The sequence below is a fragment of the Barbus barbus genome (assembly GCF_936440315.1).
Source record: "Barbus barbus genome assembly, chromosome: 15".
NCBI lineage: Eukaryota > Metazoa > Chordata > Actinopteri > Cypriniformes > Cyprinidae > Barbus > Barbus barbus.
The window spans coordinates 24085686-24106934 of record NC_136743.1 but is presented as its reverse complement, the minus strand read 5'-3'; the positions used below and the strand labels follow the sequence as shown (position 1 = coordinate 24106934).

Genomic DNA, 21249 nt, shown 5'->3' with positions numbered 1-21249 from the left:
TTTCTTTTTTAAAGATACTTTAAAAAAGTTTAAAGAAAGTTAAATAAACATTATTCAGCAAGGATCTGTTAAATGGATAAAATTGATAGTAAAGATAGTATTTTCTATTGTTAGAAAATATTTATATTTTGAATAAATGCTGTTCTTTGAAACTTTTTATTAATCAAAGAAAAAAGTAACACAGGTTCCAAAATATTACAAACAATTCCAAATATTAAGCAGCACAACAGTTTCAACACTGATAATAAATCAGCATATTAGAATGATTTCTGAAGGATCATGGGACACTGAAGACTGGTGTAATTATGCTGAAAATTCAGCTTTGATCACATGAATGAATGCTATTTTAAAGTATATGTATTAAAATAGGAAACCAATATTAGAAATTGCAATAATATTTCACTATATCACTGTTTTTTCTGTATTTTCTAAATGAATACAGCCTTGATGAGCAAGAGACTCAAAGTCAAAGACTCAAAAACAAGGTCAATTATTTATCAGGTTTATATTATAGCCCTAGCATAATGTTATCAAACTATTTAAACTGATAGAATAGAATAGAATAGAATAGAATAGAATAGAATAGAATAGAATAGAATAGAATACAAACTGAAGCAAAACTTAAGCTGAGATCTGCAAGTTAAATATATAAAAAAAGTGAACATATGAATTCTCTTATAGCTGTCTTAACATCATTATGAACTACAGTTTGTACAAGACACTTGTGTGTGACTGTATGTCTCAGAGTTTTGTTACCCATCCTCCGTGATATGGCAAAAATATCATATCATTTTTTTTTTTTTTTTTATAAATATCACGATTCTTTGTTGGTTTTACTATTTTGCCTGAACAGTACAGCCAAACTAATTTCCTTATTATAAAGACAAATCCTTTCAAGGTAACAAAATATAAAAAAGAATGGTGGATATTTAGGCCAAAGTGGGCGAAGATGAAAATCTTTGTCATTATTTTATCTTTGTTATTAAAAAATAAGAACAAAGATACACACTAAAAATATACAAATAAAACGGTGTTTAATTTTCAGGTACAACAGGCAAATTTAGCAGGAGCATTCAAGAAATTGAATGAACAAATATAAAAATAAAACTCTATATAGATTGATTTCTATTAAAGTAATATTCTTTTTTTTCAGTCAAGACTAGTGAGGTTTTATTTTTCTCTTTGTGTTTTGCTTTAACATTAAAGAATAAAAATTGTCATCTGTCTGTCGATTCTGTCATAGTGTTTTATATTTATACCATAATTTACTCACTCAAAATCAGTTTTAAACCTGAATGAGTTTCTTTCTTCTGCTGAACATACATGCTATCTTGAAGAATGTGGAAAACCAAACAGTTGCTGATCCACAGTGACTTCCATAGTATTTTTTTCCTACTATGAACGTCAATGTGGACCAGCAAATGTTTGGTTACCCACATTCTTCAAAATATCTTCTTTTGTGTTCAGCACATGAAATAAATTAATGCAGGTTTGGGACAACATGTGAGTGAGTAAATAATGACAAATTGCATTTTAGGGTAGGGATGTAACGATTACCGGTTTGACGATAAATCATCATCCCCACGGTTAGTATTACCGTTTCATATTTTAATTATCATTAAAACCGTATTCGATTACTGCGATCTGAACAACTCATGGTAAATAAATACTGTCCAGCATAAAGCAGAGTGTAACAGTGTCACGAGCGCACAGCAGCAGAGTAGTTTCATTCTGAGTGAAAACAGGGAGGAAAAGCTGGGAGGTTTTAAAAGAGTGCTGAGGGAATTATACAAAAATAGAAATTACTCGTCATCCAGTTTTTTATATCAACTATGCATTCCATAAGTTTCTCAATTTGGTGTGTTTCACCGGGCCGCAAAGAAATATAGAGCAGTATCATCATCATAACAGTGAAAGCTAACCCTGTGTTTCCTGATGATATTTCCCAAAGGTAACATGTAAAGTGTAAAAATTAACGTCCCTAGCATTGAGCCTTGAGGTACTCCATACTGCACTTGTGATCGATATGATACCTCTTCTCTCACTGCCACAAATTAATGGCGGTCAAGTACGATTTGAACCATGCTAATGCACTTCCACTAATGTCAACAAAGTGTTCTAGTCTATTCAAAAGAATGTTGTGGTCGATAGTGTTGGATATGCTGAGGAATTGAGATAATTCAGGAAGATTACTAACAAAGCAGTCTTTTGTGGTAGAAGTGATGGTTCTACCATATTTGTAAGAAGGAGTAGAAGTTACAGCTTTAGCTATATGGAGTTTACACAAGACTAGATAATGATCTGATATATATCATCGCTTTGCTGCAGAATTTCAACACCATTAACATCAATTCCATGTTGACAGTATTAAATCTAGAGTATGATTTAGACAATGAGTAGGTCCTGACACGTGTTGTCTAACCCCAATAGAGTTCAGAATGTATATGAATGCTGATCCTAATGCATCTTTTTCATTGTCAATGTGGATATAAAAATCACCCACAATTAAGACTTTATCTGCAGCCAGCACTAACTCTAAAATCACCAAATTCTTTAATAAAGTCTGTATGGTGCCCTGGTGGCCTGTATACAGTAGCCAGTACAAACATCACGTGGGATTTATCATTAATACTTTTTTCTCTAGATAATGTTATATGAAGCACCATAAGCCAAGCTTTATCATGTGTTATATACATTTTTCATTTGTTGAACATCAATTAAGTTGTTACTCATAAATTGGTTTGGACGTTTTTTTGTATTTTCTAGTTCGGGGAACAGACACAGTCTCTATAGTGTGATATCTAGGTGAAAGAGTCTCTATGTGCTGAGAATTAACTGACTTCTGTGACGTAAGGCGGCTTGCAGACGGTCGGTTTATCCAGTCTGTCTGCTTCCTGACCTGGGCCCCAGTTAGTCAAGTATGAACTCTAAGACTATGTGCCATATTTCTAGAGAGAAGAGCGGCACCACCCCAGGAGGGATGAAGACTAGGGTTGGGCGATGTCTACAAAATTGGCATCGGACGATGTCTGCAGTGAAACATTGCGATGGACGATGACATCGGGGGTGGGGGTTGGAGTTTGGGGGTGTGCCCGTAAATCTATATTCAGAACGGCAAGGAAAATAAATAACGATTGCCAACGGTGTTACTGTACATAAAATTTAACTTACCACATAGAGTAAGGAGAGATGACTGAAGCTGGTCGCACACTGGACGAGAAGAGCAGCATTGTGCCCTACAAATCTTTAAAGTTCATATACATTTTCTATGAGCGTAGGCACACCGACGGCGCCATTCGGCGTCTGTTGGCGGCGCCTAGCAATGATTCGAGGTCCGAGCATTCCTAGATGAACAGTTTCCTGGAAAGTGGATTGGTCGTCGTGGGCCAGTTGAATGGCCCCTAAGGTCTCCCGATCTGACCCCCTTAGAAGAGTGGGAGAAGAGGGTTGCATTGACAATCCAACACAATGGGCAGCACATTGAACACATTTTATAAGTGGTCAGAAACTTGTAAATAACTCATGAACGAATAAAGTTACGTTGAAACCAAGCACACCATTGTTTTTCTTGTGACATTACCAATAAGTTTTTTTTTTTTTTTTTTTTTTTTTTTTGGCCTGTCAGTAACACAGATAACACATGACAGTACGTATGTGTAGTTATGCTATCATCATTCACAGCCTCTTTTTTTTTTTTTTTTTTTTTTTTTTTTATATTATTTATTTTTTATTAATTAATTAAATTTTATATACCCTTTTATTTAACCATACTATGACCGACAAGACCAGGGGACAGAGGAAACAAGAGAGAGAAAAAAAATAAATAAATAAAAAAAAAAAAAAAAAAATTATAATAATAATAATAATAATAAAAAAAAAATAATAATTATAATTATAATGATAATAATAAAAATAATAATAATAATAAAAAAAAAAAAAAAAAATAAAAAATAAAAAATTGTGGATAAAGTCAACAGAGAAGGGGGAGAGAGAGAGAGGAAAAAACAAGACAAAAAAAAAAAAAAAAAAAAAACAGACAATTTGCTTCGATACCTGCTGACAAAAAGAGAAAACAACAGAAGACACAACAGAAGACACAACATCAGAGAAACTGCAGCAACAACCAACATCTGTATGAATCACAATAAATTCTAAATGTTAAATGTTATTGAGCAACACGCATAACTAATATTACAAAATAAGTTTTGAAGCAACAGCAGATCAGAACAATGTGTGTCTGTGAGCACCCGTTTTTACACCAATGTGAATGCTTGAGTGTACACCTGTGTGTGTGAGCGCGCTTGTGTTCATAAGGTTCCTCCATGTAAATGTTTAATAGTGTGTGTGTGGGGAACAACAGCCCCATCCCGCAAGGCATGAAGCAGGCATGGAAGAGACCCAGGCCCCAAACATCCGGAGGGCCCCCAGGGCACGGGACCCCCAGGGGAACCACCGCAGGGACAACTGCGGCCCCCACCCAGAAAAGGGCAGAGGAGAGCCCGAAGGTGGGACATCCGACAGCCACAGTGTAGACACCCCAGGGTGCCGTGGCGGCAAGCCCGCAGGCTCCGCCGGCAGCCGACCATACCAGGGCAGACCGAGCCCTGGGCCCGGAGATCCAAGGGCCCCCCACCCCCCAACCGGGGCCCAGCAAGGCCAGTAGGGCCAGGCCCCGCCAAGCGACCGCCGAGAGTGGGCCAGCGCTCACCCGAGCATCCTACCCCGGCGCGAGAAACCACCAATGCACCGGCGGCATCCTCCACCGGCAGGGCATGGTGGTGGGGTGGGGGTCGACTGAGATGATGAGTGAGGTGGAGTCTAAGGCCCGACCTGACACATAGACGTAGACGAACAAGCACACATATACACAAGCATACGTTCCCACCCTCAAGCACGCAACGAATATTCTCACCTTCATTACCAATAAGTTTGATGTGTCACATGGCCCTCTTCCTATTGAAAAAACAAAAGTTGTATCCAAGATGGCCGACTTCTAAATGGCCACCATGGTCACCACCCATCTTGAGGAGTTTGCCCCCTCACATATACTAATATGCCACAAACAGGACTCTAATATCACCAACCATTCCCATGTTATTACGGTGTATCCATATAAATGGCCCACCCTGTATTTACTTTCTGCATTGTTCTCTTAGGAGCTCCTCCTTTCTGCACGTCATGGGGATGTCAATCAGGATATGGTGTCACACCATAGGACATGGTTTTCAAAGACAAAATGTATCAAATTCCTACGCTTTCAGAAATAAATGGATGAAAAAAATGATGCCATATACTAACATAGACACTTATGCAATTATGCACAAGTAATAAGGTGTTTAACATTTTTATGCTTTTCTTTTTCATTTATAAAAGTTGTAATTTATTGAACCATGCTTTGGACAGTCACACCATAGTACAATTTTGAGATTTAGCTCAAAATTAAAAAGAAATCTAATAAAATTGCAGTTTTGATAACAACAGGTCCATGCAGGACAAATACATGTTTAACCATTTACTGCACTTAAAATAATTATTAATTTATATAAATTTTTATCTTCTGGGACAGGGAAAATGCCATGCCACGTCAACAACCCATATACATAAATATAAAAAATATTACAAGTGGCGTGAGGCCAAGTATGGTGACCCATACTCGAAATTTGTGCTCTGCATTACCCATCCAAGTGCGCACACCCAGCGCAGTGGGCAGCCAATGCTGCAGCTCCCAGGGGGCAGTTGGAGGTTCGGTGCCTTGCTCAAGGGTCTCACCTCAGTCATGGTATTGAGGGTGGGAGAGCACTGGACATTCACTCCTCCCACCGACAATTCCTGCCGGACCTGAGATTCGAACCCGCGACCTTCGGGTTACAATTCCAACTTTCTATCAATTAGGCCACGACTGCCCCCTATATATGTTGCTTGCATATATGTATAGTGAATATTAAAAAAGGAAAACAAAAACGGACTGTATCCCAATAAAAAGTGTAAAAAACAAGGCAACAAATTGCATTCAGCGAACCTCCTAGGGAGAGAAAGATTGCAGAAAGACTAAAAACTTAAAAATATGACAACTAACATCTGGTTATGGTCATTATTAAGGTTTTTCTCATTATCTAACTGCAATTAGAGTATAACTGTCTATTGTCTAATGATAAACATTAACTATAACACGCTTCATAAAATAGCTCTACTGGGCAGATTTCCAAGAGGTCAACTAATGTGTCAAAAAATTATGTAATTTCTTCAACATTCTGGCAAGTCTGCTTGAGAAACACTGAAATGAATGGGCTTTAATGTTGGAACTATTGTCTGCTCCATGACACGCGTTACTTCCACATTCCTCAACTCTGTTTCTCAACGGCTCTGCATAAATGCAGGGCATCCATGATCAAATCTAAGCACGCAAACTAGAACTCAGTTATAACTAAATGCACTGGGTGGCACTGTGATTAATGCCCATCCCTAGTTAATGGCGTTCTGGGAAATAAGCATTTCACTCTGGTCCACAAAATTAATGTTAATTTACTAAATATGATGTTAGACTACTTAAATTTGTTTGTGTCTAAATGAACTTCTCTATTAAATAAATTCTACTCAAATTGTACTTAAATCTAATTCTACTTGTAATAATGTATGTTGTTACCTCAGTTCAAATTCAGGAGTTGAATTAAATTTAAAAAAAGGCTTTTTCACTTTTTTTCAACAGTTGCGTCACAATCTTGAGAAGGATAAAAAGAGGAAACAAAAAAAGAAGTAAAGAGAGGAGGAAGGAGAAAAAGCACAGAAAGAGGAGTTCAAGCTCCGATGAGGATGACACAAAAAATGGGTACATTTTCTTTTACAAATTCCTTTTATTTCAAATCTCACTTTGCTCCCTGTTTGAGAGATAGCATACCTAATTTAAATAAGTTATTTAACATTGTGTATGTTTTGCCAACCAGGTCAAAAGAGAAACAATCAAATGTCACAACCTCTAAGAGACATCACAAATCCGACTATGGACTTCAAGTGAATAATTTCTGCCTGGCTACCTGCTACCCTGCTGTCATGTTTCTTTTGGATTTTTATTATTAAACATTTAAATTTTTTTATATTAAATATTAAATTAAGTGCCTTCAGTTATGCTGACCTCAGTAATGGATGATTAAAATAGTTACTGGATCTGCATAACCAAATTCATTTACTTATGACATCCACACCACTGCTTAACATTGATCTGGTAATATCGGTAACACTTCAGTACAGGGTTCCTCAGTAGGCAGCCCATGGGCCACATGTGGCCCGCGAGAGAAAAATGTTTGGTCCACGCTAATTTCAAATAATGTGGCATGAATATTCAAACACAGCATCAGAAAGCGACATTACTTTACATCGTGTCTACACCAGCAGCGCGACGCAACAAAATACAATAGAACTTATTATAATCAGTGATGCTGTCTACACTGGATGCGGTGCAGCGCTGCGCGACAAATCCCGACAGTAAACTGCTGACTCATTCTATTTATGACTGACACAAAGTTCAAATGATTTACAATGCTTTGTCGCATCCAGTGTAGATTAGTGATGGAAACTTTGATTCTTTCAAGAGATTCATTCATTTTCAGTTCGTTCACCAAAATGATTTGTTCAGATTCGTTCACTGATTCGTTCACCATTTCTTCATATTACATAAATACGCCAGCAGGTGGCGAAAAAGAGTATCTTATGTGTTATGTATAAGTCAACGAACGTATACTTGCTAAAAAAAAAAACTGATATAGATTAATTAAAATGTGTGCCTAATCTACCCATTAAATAAATCTAAATACGTGGTCAGATGACCAAAGCACAAGCATTAACATTTTAATTGTTTGGGCAGACTTGCGCATTCATAAATCTGGGATTATGTTTAACGTGTCGTGGAGTTATGTTCTGTAAGTTAAATATGAATATGTAAACAACTGTGCACAGTACATATAACTGCGCTTTGCATCTGCTTTCTGCTGATTGCTGAATGAGACTGACTCAAATGACCGACCACATTCGTTCATGAACGACATGTACCAGTTCATTCAGTTCGATCACGAACAAGATCTCTCTCTCATTCAGACTCAAAACAGCGACTCGGTCAGTGATGGGCATGTTCATTCAGTAGATCCAATCGTTTCATTACAATGGTAAAGTGTAAATTTCTTTCTTTGCTGAAAATATGCCAAACTACACGGGTCGAGCTCTGTTCGCCTCTATTATCGTTCAACAACTGGTTCTTTTCATTCACGAACGACATGTACCAGTTCATTCAACTCATTCACGAACGAGATTTCTCTCTCGTTCAGACTCGGAAGCAAATCGGTCAGTGAAGGGTGTATTCGTTCACTACATTAAAGAAATCACATGCTCCGTCACATCTCATACTCGAAGGCTATTGGCTCGAGGTTTAGTCATTCTTTGACATGATGAAACAGTCCAAAGAGCTAATAGCGCCGTGCTGCTGTGGAGGGAGGAATTTCAGTGAACGAGAAATATGAGTCAATGGATTACGTGAACGAGAACGATTTGTTCACTTAAAAGATTCGTTCAAAAAGAACGATTCATTCACGAATGTAACATCACTAGTACTATGTGACCGCAAAAACATGGCAAGTGTGAAGTAAAGAACAGTGGACACGGACAATAGATTTTTAAAATGTGAATGGACTGAAAAGTTTTGAGTAAGTGAGTGATACTACGAACCAGCATCCATGGTGAGTTCAAATTCAAATTCAAATTTTATTTGTCACATACATATACATACGTAGTACGACATGTAGTGAAATGTATTGTACGACTGTCCAACAAATTGTCCAACAAAATTAGAAAAACCTCAAGTTTACAAAAATACAAAATAGAAAAAGTACAGTAAACATATATACAGAATAAACTAGCAATAAAATAAAATAACAAATAGATATGAGAATAAAAAATAGAATTTGATTCTATATAGATTCTATAAAAAGTAAAGTGTATGTCAGTGATAAAGTGTCCGTGTGCTGTGCTGTGCAGTGCAGTAAAGTGTATAAGTGAGTAAAAGGATACTAAAGACAAAGACAAATGGCATGTAAGTCCCACTCATTTATCCTTTCGTAACCTTCTACAAATTAGTGCAGATTGTACTTGAAAAATGTGCAAAGTGGAAGTGTGGGGTGATGTGATTAGAGTGGAGAGAGGTTAAGACTCCGAATGGCCTGCGGGAAGAAGCTCCTCCTCATTCTCTCTGTGTTCGCCTTCATGGAGCGGAAGCGTCTCCCTGAACGCAGCAGAGAAAAGAGTCCATTGTTGGGATGGCTGAGGTCCTTCACTATCTTCCTGGCCCTGGTCAGGCACCGCTTGCTGTAGATGTCCTGCAGGTTAGGGAGCTCGGTGTGAATGGTACGTTCCGCTGAACGCACCACCCTCTGGAGGGCTCGTCTGTCCTGCATAGTGCAGTTCCCGAACCAGGAAGTGATGCTGCCCGTCAGGACGCTCTCGATGGTGCAGGTGTAAAAAGTCTTAAGCACCCGAGAGGGAAGTCTAAAGTCCTTTAAGCGTCTCAGATGGTACAGACGCTGCCTGGCCTTCTTCACCAGGGTGCTGGTATGACAGGACCAAGTCAAGTCCTGCGTGATGTGAACACCCAGGTATCTGAAGCTGTCCACTCTCTCCACTGGAGTCCCGCTGATCGTGATCGGCTGGTACGACCGCTCCTGCTTCGTACTGAAGTCCACTATCAGCTCCTTAGTTTTGCTGATGTTCAGGTGTAGACTATTCACCTGGCACCAACTCTCCAGGTTCTTAATCTCCTGTATGTAGGCCGTCTCGTCGTTGTCTGAGATCAGGCCCAACACAACAGTGTCATCAGCAAACTTAATGATGGTGGTGGAGTTGGAAGTGGCCACACAGTCATAAGTGTACAGTGAGTACAGCAGGGGGCTCAGAACACAACCTTGAGGGGCTCCGGTGCTTAGGGTGATGGAGGATGAGGTGTGTTTACCCATCCGTACGGCTTGCTGTCTGTCCTTCAGGAAGCTGGAGATCCATTGGCACAAGGATGTGCTGAGACCAAGGACCTCCAACTTGGAGGTGAGTGTGGAGGGAATTATGGTGTTAAACGCTGAACTGTAGTCCACAAACAGCATTTTTACATAATTCCCTTTTCTGCAGTCCAGGTGACTTGTTGTGGTGTGGAGGAGGTGTGAGATGGCATCCTCCGTGGAGCGGTTATGTCTGTATGCAAACTGTAGTGGATCCAGTGTGTCTGGTAGTGATGCAATGATGAAGTCTCTGACCAGTCTCTCAAAGCACTTCATCACCACTGATGTGAGGGCTACAGGGCGATAGTCGTTTAGGCAGGTGGGCTGCGGTTTCTTGGGGACAGGAACAATGGTGGACTGCTTAAAGCATGAGGGGACTATGGACTGTTCCAGGGAGAGGTTGAAGATCTCGGTGAACACCGGTGCTAGCTGGTCAGCGCAGGCCTTCAGAACCCGACCTGTGATGCCATCTGGTCCTGCTGCCTTCCTGATGTTCACTCTCTTGAATGCCCTCCTCACGTCATGCTCCGTGATGGTGAATACGTTGTCCTCACCGGCTTCCTCAGCGTGCATGCAGTTAGCACTGCTAGCGCCGTTAGCGTGATTAGCTGCAGCCTCGAAGCGAGCATAAAAAGTGTTCAGCTCGTCAGCCAGAGAGGCGTCCGCATTCCCCGATCTGGAGGGTGGTGTTTTATAGTCCGTGATGGTTCTAAGTCCCTGCCACAGGCTCCTAGAGTCGCCATGTTGGAATTGCGACTCTAGTTTCCTCCCGTAGCGCTGCTTCGCCTCCTTCACCGATCTGCGCACGCTGTAAGATGCAGCCTTGTAATCATCCATGTTCCCGGTGATGAGCCCTGTGTTGTAGGCAGCGGAGCGGGATCTCAGGGCGTCGCGGATGGTTTTATCCACCCACGGCTTCTGGTTGGGAAACGTCCTGATGATGGTTTTCTGCACCGTATCATCCATTAGTTTCTCTATAAATCCCACAACCGCTTCCGTAAACAAGCTGACGTCATCAGAGCTGCGCCGGAACATGTCCCAGTCTGCGTCATCTAGCGCGTCCTGCAGAGCGGCCACCGATTGGTCCGTCCAGCGTTGGACCTCCCTCTGCACCGGGGCTTCCTGTTTCAGCCTCTGTTTGTAAACAGGCATGAGGAAGATGGCGGCGTGGTCCGATTTCCCAAACGGTGGTTGTGACTGTGCCTTGTAGCTGTTCTTGTATGGGGTGTAACAGTGATCTAATGTCCTTTCGCCCCTGGTGGGGCAGCTGATGTGCTGATGGAAGTTCGGCAGTGCACGCTTGAGGTTGGCACTGTTGAAATCTCCCAAAACAATGAATGCGGCGTCCCGGTGCTGTGTCTGGTGAAGGTGTAGTGTTTCATGTAAATCCCATATCGCAGTGTCCGTGTCCGCTTGAGGTGGAATATAAACGGCACTGACGATGACCGAGCTAAATTCCCGAGGGAGATAAAAAGGGCGACATTTGATGGTCAGAAGTTCAAGATTCGGTGTGCAGGAGCGTGAGAGGGGAACAATGCTTGCGCTGTTGCACCAGTGTTCGTTCACCATCAGACATACTCCACCTCCCCTAGTCTTCCCCGAGTCCAGCGTTCTGTCCATGCGGTAAACCGAGAAGAACTCGGCCGGCTGGATGGCGTGGTCTGGTACCGCTGGGTTCAGCCATGTCTCGGTGAAGCAGAGAAGGTTGCAGTCCCGAATGTCCCTCTGGAACCTGACTCTTGCCCTGAGGTCATCGAGTTTGTTATCCAGCGACTGGACATTGGCGAGCAGGACACTTGGTAAGGGAGCGCGGTGTGCGCGAGCCCTCAGCCTGTTCCTGACGCCGGCTCGTTTCCCTCGAGGACGCCGGTACGGGTCGCGTCCTTTGTTCCTCCTCAGGATCTCGCTTGGCCAGGATGGGTCCGGGTTCAAAATCGGCGAAAGGTTAGTGCATTGTGCACCAATAGAAATAAGAGTGGCCCTGTCGTATGTAAGAATGGCCATCTTACAAAAAGAAACCGGTGTTTATAGTTAACAATACGAAAAAATAACAAAAAAAAGACAAAGTTTGGTCGGAGCAGTCGTGACGGCAGCCGATCTCACCGGCGCCATCTTATCGAGTTCACAGTTTTAACAAGTTTGCTTTCATTTATTTTCAAGATCGGAGTAAAATATCTATTGTTGCTTTCACTATGGTTATAAACCTCACGCAAAATAATATTCGATACTATTTCGGTACAACAGGAAAAAAAAAACTACAGATCTACTATGCTCGGTTTCTTTTTATTTTGAACAGAGTAGTACAGTAGTAATACTAAATATTATATTACATTATATATATAATCTGCAGTACATATACATACAATGAATAAATTCTTGAAATATATTTGATTTAGTTAACAGGTAAACAAAGGGAAAAAACGGTGTGACACGTAACGGCCTATATATACTGAGTTTCAGTTCAGTTTTGTGACCGGCTTAATTTGTTCACAGAAAACTCAAATGATTTTGTTTTCATTGTGAGTGTACACAAATAAAAGCAGACCTTTATACACTGATGCATTATTAAGACGATAAGTGTTAAGTGTAAGTTGATTCTGCTGGTATAAGGAAACAGTTGAAGTGATCGCGTCTCACACACACACACACACATCAGTTCCAGCATTGCTAAAGTTTGTACTTTATCAAAATAAAATACAAACATCAGCGCGCCCGCCTCTGTGTCACCGTTGGAACACGACTGAAGTACAAAGCCTATAATTTACATTAATAATAGTTTAGCATTCAGATACATTACATCGCAAATATGGGAATATTATGGAATATTTGGATTTGTGCCGAATGAGAGAGGTAGATACAAGAGCACAAACTCTATTTCTTTAAAGCCTTTAAAGTATACTCCTTTGTAGTCTATGTGAGAGACGCGTTCAGAATCAGCACATGGTCACTGTTTAGTGGGCTTTGTTTTCAAGCGCGCAACTCACGGCATTCGCTGTTCCTCTGCTGGCGGTTATCAAACAGCGTTGCATTGCTGGGGATGCCCCCTTCTGGATTGGGGTGATTTGCCTGTATTTCGTTGTAAGGCCTCACGCACCGAACCGAGATGCCCGTACCATGACGGTTCGGTACGAATTAGGGCTGCAGCGATTCGTTGACATCATCGATTACGTCGATTAGCATGGAATGCGTCGAGGAGTTGCACCTTTAGCCACACCCATTGCGCGAGCCTGCAGTTATCCCTACTTAAGACTGTTTTTCTGCCATGTTTAACACAAAACAAGACTCTAGAGCAGAAGGTAAAGGCTAGTATGGCAATATCACTTCATAGAGTTGCGTTCATAGAGCATTATTATTATTATATGACGGTCAGAACCGTATATAGCCGAACTGACGCCTTTACATTTGTCAGGATTCACAACTGCATTCAAAGCTGCGCTGAATGAACGGAACAGCACGGGACATCGAGTTGCCTATATAATAACGACGGGTTTAATTCACCCACATAGACGGAGAAATTATTTGCGTTCATCTTAAGATTCACTGGAGCTGCCGTCAGTGCTGTGGGCGAGATCACACGAGCTCTTTGAGACGCGCGTGCACTCACAAACAAAGCATTTAAAGTCGTTGTTAGTTGTTTAACAGTGTGTTGGATTGGACAAGCCTCGACTGGGCTCCTTTATTAAAAATGGGCTGTCAACTGTGATAAAACTTCCCAGTGTTATGACGCCATTTTTGATTCTGTTGCTCTAATGTCCTGAATGTGGTTGTGACTTCAGCTGTTCATTCACACAGATCAGGGGCGTAGCCACGTGTGTGCCGGTGCCACCCACACCTAAAACTAGATGCAGAATTATTTATTATAATCGTAATAAGCGGCGCTAGGGAGGGTCAAGCAGGTGCTCCAGCACCCCTAAGAAAGACCAAAGCACCCCCATATCATCCCCACACATAAAAAATGAGATAAAAACATTTAACTCATTACGCATGCTGCATCGCAATATAACGTGATGTGATTAGCAGGCGCACTTTTCGAAATGTCACAGCATTTTATTTTAAAAACGTATCGGTTCCTTGTGCCAAGTAGGCCTGCCCCCGACTAAAGATTTTTCTAGTCAACTAGTCACACGTTTATATTAACTTGATTTAATATAATAACCTAACCATCCTTTAACATATATGCGTAGGCTATAACCTATTCGGCACTCAATTGCGCCTATAAAGCTTGCACCGGCAAAAGTAATGATTATGAATGTGTTGGGTGGAAATAAAACATTAATTATTTGTTAATAAACTAGTGCTTTCTTCTCAGTCAGTGTCAGCTGAAAAGATGAAGTTGCCAAATGCCGACGCTGCACTCGCACATCTCCACATGAACGTGTCTTGAATAGAGAAATGCACCTTTTCATTCCAGCTATGTAATTAGAATTTTTTTATTTTTTTATTTAGTAGACATTTCAGGCTTTCTATTGATTTCTTTGTGAGGCATGTAGCCGGTTCATTGCAGTGACGCGCTCCATTTCACGGTGACCGTATGAGATGTAAGAAAGCGCATCTAGTTAATTTTCTCTATTTTACAAAAGCACAACCTTTTGGTGTTGTCAGGAGTGTACATAAGTAAATCCGAAAAAGTTATTTCGCAGGGGGAAAAAAATGCAAGGGATTGCACGGGCGCCTGCATGTCATGCAGTAAGCGCGATATAGGCTTATTATCAAGTTGATATGTGCACACACTGATATACAGTGCATATTCATCTAAAAGAGGCAGCTGTGGCAATGCCCGAAACATCAGCAGTGTGGAACAATGGCAAATTCTCTTTTTTTTTTTTTTTTCTTTCTTGTTTGATTGTTTACAAAAATACTAGCTTTTTTACTTCGTATACATGAACAAGTACTTACAGATGACTTAAAAATCTGCGGAGCGTGTGTCACGAATAAAGTGAAAATTAAATGAAAAAGTCAAGTCTATTGCAGGATTTAAATTAAATCTCTGCATGGTGCATTTGTTTTCAAGAGTTTTTACAGCGTTTTACATTATAACCAATCACACGATTCTGTTGATTTTGGCAAGTCAGAGGAGTCATCTCGTCGCTGGAACGCTGGAGTGTTCCTGACTGACTGAATTCTGCACTCTGGTATATCTACTTTGTATATACAGCATCACTGATTATAACTGGAGCTTTTTTAGAGTGATTACACTCACGCTAGGCTCAGTAATTATTATTTGATAATGTAAATGTTCTGTTCTTGCTTGCTGTATAATTTGTTCGTTATGTGAATAACCGTGGCGGTTATAATTAGAAACTTAGAAACCTGTGATCATCAGGTTAAATACAAATTCAGTCTTATTAAAATATATTGTAACATAAATTGTACTTGACTAAAAGGAGTTTGACGTGTGTGTAGTTAATGATTAGGCTAGTGGCTTGAGCGCGTTTGACTAGAAACTATAGCGCAGTTAAAGAGCTGTTATATGTGATTGTCGATGGCTGTCTTGAGGAGCGAGAAAGCTTCGGAAAATGGCTCATAAAAAGGACGAGGACGGGAATGCTTTTACAAGTCGGAATCTAAAATGACGGCAATATGGCGAGAACATTTCACATGAAATTCTGTCAGTGAGAGGGGAGTTGTAGGGGCGCGCAAGAAAAATACATCCAGAACTATCTCAGGTCATTGTAATATGCAACTAATTTAATGTTTAGATTTTTTTTAGATTGTGTGCAATCACAAAATAAATAAGTATCCTGTCCTGTGGATGATCGAGGAGCACAAGAAGAATCTGGAGGTGCACGTAAGGAGCCTGAGTTATATCAGCCCAGTCTGTTCTGTAACGTTACGCAGTCTGATTTGTTTGCACATTAATCTGGCAATAAATGTGGCACACCCAGTTTTTCTGATGCACACCCAGAGTCCCGTTTCTGGCTACGATACTGATACAGATATGTATTCAAGCAGATGTTTTAATCTGCTGAATAAATAAAACATTTCAAGTCTCTCACCTGTAAGCAACTGTTGTCAGTCCCTAACAGCATCTGTGAGTGGAGCCATAATGTGCATTTCTATTCATTAAATCACTGCCCTGTTAATCCTTTTTTTCTCTTTCTTTCTTTTTTTTTTCTTTCTTTCTTGTTATTGTTAGCCTATTTCTTTCTTGCTTCCTTGCTTTTCTTTCTTTTTTTTCTTTTATTAATTATTTAATGCTATTATTTCTTTTTTATTTCTTTTCTTTTTCATTTTTACTTTTAATTATTTTATTTTATAAATTGTTTTGTTATTTATTTTTGTAAAGTATTATGAGAGAACGTTTGAATAAAATATTAAGATTAATAACAAGTTACTGTTATTATTTATTGATAGTTTAATTAAAGAATTAATCAACATATAAGAAAATAGTAAATAGAATAATTTTTTATCAAATATGATTTTGTCATCTTAAATTTGTGAATACATTATTGTGCCTGATTTATTCCTGTCTTAACTGTTTCAGTTACCAGCAAACAGATCCCATCACTCTTCAGTATCTAACCACACAGATCACAGTTCAAGAGACAGGAGTCGATCCCCGTTGTCTCATAAAACAGACAGGGACAATCACTCCTTCAGAGTGACAGAGCAGAGACCTAAAACCAAAGCCCCCAGCCTATCAAGACCCAGAGACCGCTATCAAAGACAATACACTTATTACAGCAAGTATGATATGTTCATGAGTTGATCGTTTAGTCTACCACAAAGCAAGCATGAATGTTTTATTCTTATCTATATCATTCATCTATATCAGAAGTTATATCAAAATCTTCAGCATTAATACATTTAATTATTTTGTTTTACTGTTGAAAACATTCAGTTTTGTCAGCTACATAGAATTCAGAAGAGAAGGGAAATGATGGATTTTGCCTATGAAAGAGAAGTGGAAAGGCAAAATAATGTGCAGACGTACAAGAGACAAGAGGAACAGGAGAAGGCCAGAGACAATGCCAAACAGGACCGTCATGCTGGCTTCATACAGTCAGTATTTAAATTACTGAAACCAGAATTGACCTGAAATAAATGCTACTGTTATACCAAGTAGTTTTATTTATAGCAGTGGTATTCTTAAGTCTGTTTTGTTATTTCTGTTGTCATCAATGTGCAAATGGGCAAAGCACTAAGCATTGTATTTGGTCAGCCATAAAATGATTTGGATGATGATTAATTTCTCTCTAATTAATTTGTAAATTTGTTTGCAGTGACATGAAACTAGAGAGTGCTGCCACCTCCTCTCTGGAAGACCGTGTGAAGAGAAACATTCACTCTATTCAGAGGACCCCTGCTGTCCTGGAGAAGAACTTCATGAGAAGATGAGACCATAAAGAACATGGAAACTTTTACCTCTGTCTTTTGTATTAAGATTTTTAAGATTTGTAACTTTTAAATAACATGATGCTAGATCACGGTTGTAAATAAAATTACTTGATCACCTCAACATCTTTGTCTTAACCAAGTATGCCACACCAAAGCCACTAGAAGGCAAGCCTGCAACCTTTAGCCAAAAATGCGTAACGGCTAATGCTAACAGAAAGGAGACCAGTGGCTGTTTTTTTATTTATTTTTTAATGGATGTCAAAAGAGCTTCACTAAGCTGAATAAACCGCAAAATCAGGGCAGAAAACCACAAGATGCATGCCGGTTAGAAATGTGTCTGAGGGCAGTCCACCTTGTTCTGATGTCATGCCGACTTGTGTCAAAAATCACTGGTGACAGCAAGACAGCACTCAGTCGAGCACAGTTGCTCTCCCCCAGCTGCGCTGACCAAAAGCACGATGGGAAACAACTTGCTGACAACACAGCTTAATGCTCATTGGTTCAAACAACAGTGATGCTGCGTTCTCTCAAATGTTTAATTTTTGTATCTGATATCACGTGATTGTTTAAATTTTGCGTGAATATTCCCAAACACTATGACAATGCTATCTTTGTGAGAGATATGTGATTATCACATTTATAAAAAAAAAAAAAAGTGTATTTATCATCCAATTTTACTTTAATACACTTTCACATGGAATTAAATAGCAAGCACTTGGGTGTCTTGTTTATCGTGCCTATTTCATATAAAAACAACAGAGCTGAAATATCATTTTTATTAGCAATATTGCGCATGAGTGTGAATAACGCAATATCTGCCATTGAGCTGGTAGGTGTCTGTTTCACTTTGAGAGGTCAGAACTGTCTTTTTTGATTTCTGCGGTAAGGGGAGGAGTGGAAAAGTGCAGTCTATTAACGGCTAAATTTCAGACGAGGCTAGGTGCATCTCAAACGAGCCTCTTGCGATTTGGTCTGCGGGAGTTTGAGCGGGACATTGATACCATGGCTCCACCTCAGGATCACAACTGCACAGACTCTGGCTGATGCCAAATGACGCAGTTTTCGCAAGATGACAACAGCCATAATGAGAATGTTCTGGCTTCACTTTTCTAAAATGGAAGGAAGTGGAGATGCATCATCCACCTTTTTTTTTTTTTTTTTAATACAGTCTATGGTCTTAAGTCAACCTTTTCTAGTCATCAGTACTGATGGGTCTGTGAACGGCACAAAAAAAAATAAAGTTCATGGACTATTTATTCCATTTCTGTTTGTGTGAAACTTGTTCAGTTTATGTCGGAGTTATTTACATTTTTGTTATAAATGGAAAAAGTTGGTCAAAAACAAACATTTACACACAAATTGACCAACCACAAATTGCAGGCAACATCTTTATTTTTTAGCTCAGCTGAGCGGTCACAGAATAGAACACAAGATTGTGGGATATCAAAGGCAGCGAAGGATACATCTATGCTGCCTTCAAAAATCCATTAGATGAATGTGTCTCAGGAGACTGGAAGTGAAGCTAGCACTGAATTAAGACATGCCTTGATGCCATCCTACCTTGGAAGACATTCTCTCGAAGGCAGCATTTTTCAGCTTTCGGATGCAGCAAAAGACTCACACTAGTCGGCCTATAGGGCCTGCAGCGATCAAAAATGTCAAAAACATGAAATCATCTGTTGCATTTCCTCATTCTGAACAACTTTGTTTCAAGAACTGCTGCTGTCAATCAAAACTTTTGTTAAATATTTGATATCATGTTAAGCCTACTTTTTCGAACTTGTCCTAGATGGTTTGTCCGATTTTCACCAAAATTGATACAGACCATCTTCAATCTATCCTGACAAAAAGTAAAAAAAAATTTATAGACCCAATCATTGTATAATGCACATGAATTTGATGAAGAGCTCACTAAAGTGGACATGAGGCTATATCTCCTCAACGCTTTGTCTTCAGATCAAACTTGGTGTTTGACCTGACAATGACCTGAGGTTACCTGCACAGTGCCAAAGATATGAAATATAGAAAAGCAACCAAATGGCTGTTTTTATGTATAATTTCTGAACAGTTTGGCCAGAAATGACAAGACTGTTCTCTTTAGATTTGTGCCCTGTCCAAATACCCACACTTGCGGTCTTTGCACTTCACCACTTATATGACGTATTTCCTGTATTTGACCCAAGTGTTCAAGTGAGCGTGAAGACCACGTGTGTGTAGAACTTTTAATTAACGGATGTGAGACACTTATAGTGTTGTAAAAAAATGCAAGTGTTTACAGAGATTTATTTTTAGTTTCAATAGTTTGCGCTTCAAAATAAACTTAAATGTTTGTTCAGTAGTCCCTATAACAGATGACACAATTTAATTTGTGGTGCTTTTAATTATGCGATAAAAATAAGTTGCAAATATACAGATCTTTGCACCAAGAAAACATGCAACACTGTTTTTACTACCAAATTATTTGTAATATCTAATTATAAATGTTTAACTTGCATTTGAAAGGTTTCTCTGACCTCTCGTGAGATCTCTGCAAATAAATAATAAAAAAATGCATGATGGTATTCACAAATACCGCTCCAGAGTGGAGTGGATTCAGTGTGTGTTAAGGGTACTGTGCTTTGGTTTTTAAGACCTGGGACAATCTTGTGCACGTACTTACTCTCGTGTGCACGTGCTGTCAAGTGGCCAAGAACGCAAGTCTGGGTATTTGGACAGAGCATTGTAGTAGCATACAGAGTCCAAATTTATTTAGAATTTTGAATGATATCCAATTTTCCCATGGTGCCATTATGTCAGTCCTTGTCTTGTGTTTCCCCTCCTCCCGTGCCCATATTTGGCCTTCCTGTTCCTGTCCTCGTTTGTCTTCATTAGTTTAATTAGTCCCTAGCCCTGTGTTTTGATTAGTCCACACCTGTTCCTTATTTCCCTGTGTTTATAAGCCCTGTGTTTCCTAGCCCCTGTGTCCGGTTTAAACGTCATTGATGTTCGTCTCTCCCCATGCTCCCTGTCTGTCTGCTGGATTCTAATAAAGAACCTTATTGGAACTTCCACGTCTCCGCACCTCCTTGTGTCCCGAGAGGGAACGTGACAGAAGACCGGACCCACAACAACACTATGGCTGAAGACAGGCTTTGGTGTCTGCGGCAGGATGGTCGGGAGTTGGTAGAGTATGTTGAGGAGTTCCTTGAGCTTTCCAACGAGGTGAGCTGGATTGACGCCTCGCTCGGTGTGTGTTTTCGGTTTGGGTTGGACAAGGATGTCATCAGCTGCGATATCCCCACGTCCAGTTTTTCTCTTATCGGGCTGATAAATTATGTCCTCAATGTACATGGCATTGATTTCGAAGTCGAAGAATGTCAAACCGATCTTCGTCCAACCCAACCCGAGAACAACCCGGCCTCACCAGCTCACCGCTCGCCAGGACCCTCCACATGCCCTGCCAAATGTTCCGGCCACCCAACTCTTCCCAGCACTGCTGCTGTCCTCAGCCCAGAGCACCCCCGCAACCCCGCGCTTCAAGAGCGCCCTCCTGAGTTCCCGCTGGTTCCGTCCAGCCCTCCTGAGTTCGCGCTGGTTCCGTCCAGCCCTCCTGAGTTCCCGCTGGTTCCGTCCAGCCCCGCGCTGCAAGAGCGCCCGACAGAGTCCGCGCTGCAAGAGCGCCCGACAGAGTCCGCGCTGCAAGAGCGCCCGACAGAGTCCGCGCTGCAAGAGCGCCCGACAGAGTCCGCGCTGCAAGAGCGCCCGACAGAGTCCGCGCTGCAAGAGCGCCCGACAGAGTCCGCGCTGCAAGAGCGCCCGACAGAGTCCGCGCTGCAAGAGCGCCCGACAGAGTCCGCGCTGCAAGAGCGCCCGACAGAGTCCGCGCTGCAAGAGCGCCCGACAG

General features: G+C 40.6%; 1 pseudogene across 1 annotated transcript in view; it reads left to right on the top strand.

Annotated features, from left to right (window-relative positions):
• Positions 1–17366, top strand: part of LOC306881587 (pre-mRNA-splicing factor CWC25 homolog) — a 31500-nt pseudogene extending 14134 nt beyond the window's left edge. The window contains exons 3-7 of the transcript in view: positions 6707–6826; positions 6942–7008; positions 16513–16724; positions 16887–17030; positions 17252–17366. The product of the transcript in view is annotated as a pre-mRNA-splicing factor CWC25 homolog (transcript). The remainder of the gene's footprint in view (positions 1–6706; positions 6827–6941; positions 7009–16512; positions 16725–16886; positions 17031–17251) is intronic.
• Positions 17367–21249: the final 3883 nt, after the last annotated feature.